Genomic DNA, 7386 nt, shown 5'->3' with positions numbered 1-7386 from the left:
TTTGCAACTAGTAATTAAAAAGACTACTTTATTAATCTAAAGAAGGCCATCTCTCAGCATATAAACAATACTCATACTTAATGATAAGACTTTAAAACCATTCTTTTTAAAGGCAGAGACAAAACTAGGAGTCAACTTCCACTGTGCCTCTTCAAATTTGCACTGGATTCAAGACCGTGAGATAAGCCATGAGAAAATTTTGGGTTCAGAAATTGCAAAACAAAGACAAAATCATTTTTGTGATATGTTTGTATACAGGACAATCAAAGGAACAGAATTATGAACAGGGGCTCTAAATACGTAACTGAAAACACCTATCACATCCCAGAACAAAAAAGAAAAGAAAAGAAAATACAACGGGCAAAAGTGCCCACTCACTTTCCCTCAAATACCTTTAAGTGTCAAAGATTTCTCAGGCCTATACAGTGAAGATTGTAAACTCTAAAGGACATACGTATATACCTGAATAAATGAATAGATGCATTTATTGATTGGAAGACTTAGTGTAAAGAAGTGATTTTAAAAAAAAATTAATCTGTAGATTTAATTCCACTCAACATTTCAATAGCACTTTTCATGAAGCATGAAAAGTATATTCTCACATTCATTTGGAATAGAAGAAGGGCCAAGAATAGTCAAGTTAATTATGAAGAAAAAGTTGGGGGGCTTGCCCCACCATATATCAATACATATTATAAAGCTGCAGAATTAAGACCATGTGCCAAGAGGTCAGTGGTAGACGAATAAGCCAGTGGAAGGATTTGGCCCATGAACAAAACTGGATACATGGAATCAGTATATAGAAGAGGCAATAGAACCTCAGTGAGAAAAATATAACTCTTTTCAATAAACAGTATATGAATATTTGCTTATCATTAAGAAAAATAAAATTATATCTTAAATTCATATCATACTCAAATATAATACCTGATGGATTAAAAGTTGAATGTTAAAAAGCAAAATTTTAAATACTTTAGGAGACACTTGTGTTGGTAACAATATAATATGCTAAACTTCACATACCACACTGTGTGGATAAAGTGTAAAATGCATCCCTTTAAATGTTTGGCTTTGCTCAAGAAATAGTAAGACTATCTTGAGATGAAAAGTAATGGTAAAGAGCAAGAGGAAGCTTTAAAGACACCAGTTGCCCAGGAAGACATCTGCTATTGATGGTCACAAAGTGTTTGGATTTTAGCAATTGCAGAGGCGTCAGGACCCATGGACATGACTGGGGTGTCAAAGAGCAGCCCTCTCAGTAGAATGGGGTCTAGAGAAAACTCTTTCCTGCAAAACCGATGGCAAGGGCATTCGTCTTACTTGGCTCTGGTTCTGGCGCCAAGCTTCAGATTTACACAGAAGTTCTAGGACTTGAGTGTGCAATTTTCTGCAGAGTCCCCAAACACAAGAGGTGAATATTTGATGTTGGATTGGTTGGGCTCACCAGCCCTAGCTGAAGGAAATGCACGCCTTCTCTGTAGTTACACACCCAGAAACCAAGCCCTCAAGACTGCCCAGAGAAGGAACCGTTTAAAACCTCCCAGGCACACGGAAACAGAAAAAGCACGCATTACCATCAACCACACAGATGCTGGGTTTTTGGGTAAGCAGACTTGGATTATAACTGCACATTCTGCATACATGTAAAGTTAAGAGGGAATAGTAAACACGAGAAGGGAGCAAGACACTATAAAAAATGAGGTGTTAGTTAAAAAAAACAGTTTGTTGGGAATGAAAACTGTAATAATTGAAATAAAAAATTAAATAGAGGAGCTATTAGTCAGTTTGAGAAATGGATGATGCATCTGAAGAAATGAGGGTAGAAAGCAAACATGAAGTGAAGTTTCAAATTTCAGGACTTAATGAAGTTGATGAAAGTGATGTCAGAGCCCTGCTTGAATCCCAAAATGCCGCCAGCGGGCGAGAGCTTGGAAGCCATTGCCGTGGAGGAAAGCGCACGCCCACGGCTGCGTGTCCCGGAAGGTCATGAGAGGAATATCAGGGGGCCAGAGCGCCGCGGGAAAAGTGACAAAGCCCTTGACTATCCCACAAAACTTCCTCTTTAGGATCTCACGGTACCACTTAAGATCTGTTCAGAGAATCAGGCTCAAAACCTCCCAACCAACATTCAACTCCTTTATTTTTCCTCCAAAGAATGATTACATAGCTGCATTACTAAACTTTATTTTGTACATTATAAGATAAAATTATCTTCATTGTTTTTAAAATCTATTTTCAATGATAAATCCCAAATTAAACTTAAAAATCATCTGTTATGAGATACCAGTTTCTGTTGTAAGCAAGTTTTCTTTATGTGGGAGCCTCTCTCAGGACTAGTTTCCTTGGATACTGGAACGGACTGTGCTGAGCAGTTGTCCTGCCCACAGGCAGGCTGATTTCTATTTCCACCTGCAGCATGAGGATGTCTGTCCACCACTCAGACAGGCAAGTTTTTAAATCCCTAGTTATCTGATGGGTGAAAAAAAAAAAGATTTACTCTTCCATGCAGCATAAAAACAAAAGCAAAAGGCAAAAAGCTATCCTTTTTTCTTCACTGTATCACTTTTGCACCTTTGTCCACAAACCAGTTGACCAGATGACCATGAGTCTAATCCCAGTCAGCTGCTGTTCTGTTCTGTGGATCTATGTAAATATCTTTCAACCAATAAACCATGCTTTGAGTATTGTCACAACAGAGTAAGTCTTTAACTCTTAAAACCAGAGAGATTGGCTTCTCCAACTTTATTCTTGTATTTCAAAATAGCTTTAGCAATATTTCGAAATAGTTTTAGCAACTCTACTTCCATTGTCTTCCTATAACAATTTTAGAATCAATTACAAAAATTCCAGCTGGCCTATTGATAGAAATAGCATTAAATGTATAGACCATTTTGGGGAGATTAACATCTTTATTCTGTTGAGTCTTTCAATCCATGAACAAGTTGTGTCTTTCTTTGATTTGTTTAATCAGCATTTCACCATTCTCGGTGTACATGTATTTCATGTTTAGTTTGATTTATACCTACATATTTTATAGGTTGATGCTACTGTAAATATTTTAATTTCCAATTGCTATTTGTTAGTATAGAGAAATACAAATCATTTTATTATAGCTCATATCTTGCAACCTTTTTCAACTTACTACCTCACTTGTTAGTCAATTAATAAATTCTTTCAGCTTTTGTACATATGAATTTTTAAAATTTTTGCTTTACTTTTTCGAAAGCTATTTTTGCTGGGTATAGAAATCTAAGTTGACATGTTCTTTTTCCCTTTCATTAATTTAATGATATTGTTCTCCTGATTCCTCACTTGAATTGTTCTGTCACCCTTATCTTTGTTCTATAGGTAACAAGACTTTTTTAAGGGCTGCTTTGAGCATTTGTTTTTTTATCAGTAGTTTTGAACAATTTTTTGAGTCCATGCCTTGGTGAGGTTCTCTTCCTATTTCTTGACCTTGTAATTCATCAAGCTTCTTGGATCTGTGGGTTTTAGTTTTTATGAAATTTGCACAATTTCAGCCATTATTTCTTCAAATATTTTTTGTCTCCCCAGTCTTTTTGGGGACTCCAAGAGTGCATATATGAGGCTGCTAAGGGGTTTTCCTATAGCTCATTTTTTTTTTCATCGATATTCTTTAATAACACACTGAAAGTACAATTAGTGAAAGGGAGAAAATCACAGACCTCTTAAATGTTTGCTTTTATGCTTTCCTACTTGCTGTGCAAAATGCATTCACTGTTCTCTGATTTTAGTAGTTCTATCAACCGTTAAGAGGTGCACATGAAGCTGATAATGAATTTGATTTCACAAAAGAAACAACAATCAGTGGTTTGCTAAATAAACTGTTTATCTGGTGCACAAGATTCAGAAATGTACGGACACGAAACTTGTAGGCTGAGACATCTCTGTCCCGCTGTTCCTTCACAAAGGCAGGAACGGTCTCGTGTGCACGGGAACCAACACTGGCTGCTGACATCTAACAATGAGAACAGATGACACACAGCCTCTCTAACTGTTATCATATATTTCTGCGCTAATCTTTAAGAACGAGTGGTGCCTTCACCTGATCGGCTGCCTCCTTGCCGCTCAGCGCCTCCACAATAGCAAGGGCAAACTCAACGCTGCTTCCAGGGCCACGGCTGGTGAGAATGAGGCCATCCTTCTCCACGCGGTTCTCTGAGTAGCTGTAGTGATTTCCATTCATCATTTAGTCTTTAGCAAGTGGGTGTGTTGTAACTTTGCTTCCAAAACCTATTTCATGAGCCAACAGAGCTGTAGGACCTGCACAGACAGCAGCTATGAGGCCTTTCCTCTTTTCTTGTTCCTTCAGTATCTCTTTCACAGCACCAGACTCAGCTAAATTCTGTGCACCAAGATTACCTCCCGGCAGAACCACCACATCATCTGGTCCCTCTTTTTTAGCATCTTCAAGGCTGGCGTCAGGACAAATGACAACATCTCGACTACACTGTGCTGGCTCTTTTCTAGCCAGACCCGCAATAGTGACCTTAATACCAGCTCGTCTCATGATATCTGCAGGGATGACCGTCTCCATCTCCTCTGCTCCTTTAGCCAGGATGACCAGAACTCTTTTGGAAGCCATTTTGTTGTAATTTTTTGAAGGCTTCATACAACCCTGAGCCTCGCGTCCGTTCCTACAGACCCGGGGTCTCACCCTCTTCCACCTATAGCTCACTTTTATTTTGTCTTTTCTCAATATGTTTCATTTTGGATAGTTTCTATTGGTATGTCGTCAAGTTCACTAATGTTCTTCTAAAATGTTTAATCTGTCATTAATTTCAATCAGTATATTTTTCATCTTGGACATTGGATTTTACATCTCTAGATGTTTGATTTGAGTCTTTTTAGTATCTCCCGTGTTGCCACTTACCATGCCCAGTTTTGAATATGTGCTACGTAGTTGCAATAGCTATTTTAACATCCTCTCCTGCCAATTCTAACTTATGACAGCCATGGGTAGGTTTCAACTTATTGACTTTTCTCCTCATTATGCATCCCAATTTCCTGATTCCTGGCATTCCTGGCATTGCCAGATGTATGAAATTTACCCTGCTGGATTCTGAATAATTTTGTATTTCTAAAATGTTCTTGAGGTTGTTCTGATAAGGAGTGCATTACTTGGAAACAATTTGATTCTGTTGGCAATGATTTCCCACATTTGTTAGGAAAGACTGAACCAGAAGTTACCCTAAAGACAAAATTATTCCCAATTACTGAGGCAGAGCCTGCCTGAGTGATCTATCCCCCATGGCTTGTGGAGTTTCCCAGCTGCTGGCGCTAATATGCGATTCTCCCAGCCCTGTGTGTTTTGGGCCACATTCCCTGAAGTCCTTCCAGGTGGTTCCTTCCCTGACCTTGGGTCCCCTTCTCATCTGCAGATGCAGGTCATTACTGTTGTAGCTCAAAAGAGGGTCCTTGCCCAAAGTTCTCAGAGTCAATCAGCAGACACCGGGGTTTTGAGCAAAGAAAAACTTTTATCAGTACAGGCCAGCTTCGCGAAGACAGGAGGGCAGCCCTCAAATTTGTCTTCCTGAATCGGAGGAGAGTCCACTGTTTAATAACATTCCAGTAAAGGCAGGGAGACTCAGGATAAGGAGAGGCGACGAGGTTAGAGACAGTCTAATTACTAAACAGGCAGGGATTGATTATGTGTTTAGTTTACTTGACGTTGAAGGTTTATGCTGCTGCCCATGGCAGGTAGGCTAATTCTGATTAGAAATTTTTTGGTTTAGCAAGGTGACTTGGGAATTTGGGTGTTTAGTTCTGGGCTGACTCGTGTTAATTAATAAGGGGCTACGTGCAAGGGCCCCCTGGCCTCAGCAGGGCCAGCCACGAGTGGCTTTGTTACTGTCCAGTGACAGGGTAAATATTCTGCAGTTTTAAAACAGCCTCTGCATCCAAGAAGCAAGGCCTCTGGGATACAGTCCAGGGACTGCGATTTTTACTATTATAATTTGGCAGCGTTTTCTCCCAGGTCACCCTTCTTTAACTGCGTATGTCTTTGCCATTAAGGCCAATTAGGGCTGGTCTGGGTGGAGCTCTTAAGAATAAGAATTTACCCATCGGGTGTAGAGGGGAGAATTTTGGAGAAAAGGGAAATGGAAACTTTTTCGACCTGGCTGGGGAGGGAGCTGCTTTGGAGAGCGGCTCGGTGGGGAGGGCGCAGGGGCCGCTGCCCATCGGCTGCAGTCCTCGAGGCGCCCTCTGGGAGCCCCCGGCCCGTCCTGGTGACCCGCCCTCCCGCTCCAGCTGCCGAGGCGCCTCGGATTCACAGCTCTGTCTTCTCAGCTCCGTGTCTCCAGGCTCCTCACGGGCTCCCTCCCGATGCCTCTCCAGAGCGGCTCAGCCTGTTTGTCCCCATCTCTCAGGGAACCCCGTTCTTCCTTGCCTGGTGTCCACAGTCTTGCGTACCAATTTTTCACACGCTTTATCCAGTTTTATTGGAGTCCCTTGTATTCCATCTCAGTCAAAGTGGACACCAACTCGTCATTTATGCTGAATTTTTATAAAGATTTGACAAAGTATAAAATAAATGTGCCTGCGCCCATAGGCACCTAACACATGGCTGGGTGGAGGAATACGGGGTGACGCCCGTTGCACTCCTCTCCAGGAGCTGGAGCATAACATCCCCACCCCTGGGGGGACCTGGACACAGGGACGAAGAACACGCTAGAAAGGGGAGCAGTGGAGAAACCTGGGAGACCCACCTGAACCAGGTGAGTCAGGTGAGCATCCCCAGTGATGCCGTGGGGGTCTCAGGTCCCCCCGAGACGGGGAGAGGAGGGCAGCTCACCTCTGGGACAACCCCGACCCAATCGCGAGACAATGAACACAGACCCAGATGGGAGGGGGCAGTCCCCAGGACACCGGCCAGTCGTGCTCAAGACCACTCGGTCAAGGACAATGGGGATGCGAGACCATCAAGGCCACGGAATGAGGACTGAAAGGGGAGGGGCCTGGATGGGACCTGGAACAGACGGAGGACATTACTGGAAAAGCTGGCAGATAAGTCTGGAGCTTATTAAAAGAAAAAATAAGATTTGAAACAATGCCAACCCCCAGAGCAGAGGGAAAGGACGGGCGTGTCTAAAAACTGGGGGGCGGGGGGTGGGCAGGTGGATGTCTGCATGGAAAGAAATTCCTTGATCCCTCTTTTTTACCTTACAAAAAATCAATTTTGGATAGATTACAGGTCTAAGTGTGAAACAAGAAAGCTTTCAGGAGAAAACAGGAGCCTACCTTTGTGACCTCAGCGTGGGCAGATTTCTTCAACCAAACCTAAAAGGGAAAGTGGATAAATCGGATGTTATCCCAATCAAGAACCTCCGTTTGTCAAGAGACACCATGAAGGCGGTGGGAGGG

At 42.1% G+C, this 7386-nt stretch overlaps 1 pseudogene; it reads right to left on the bottom strand.

Annotated features, from left to right (window-relative positions):
- Nucleotides 1-4036: 4036 nt before the first annotated feature.
- Nucleotides 4037-4606, bottom strand: LOC101445205 (Parkinson disease protein 7 homolog pseudogene; annotated as a pseudogene).
- Nucleotides 4607-7386: the final 2780 nt, after the last annotated feature.

Source organism: Dasypus novemcinctus, chromosome 12, assembly GCF_030445035.2.
Source record: "Dasypus novemcinctus isolate mDasNov1 chromosome 12, mDasNov1.1.hap2, whole genome shotgun sequence".
Taxonomy (NCBI): domain Eukaryota; kingdom Metazoa; phylum Chordata; class Mammalia; order Cingulata; family Dasypodidae; genus Dasypus; species Dasypus novemcinctus.
This window is presented reverse-complemented; position numbering and strand designations above follow the sequence as displayed.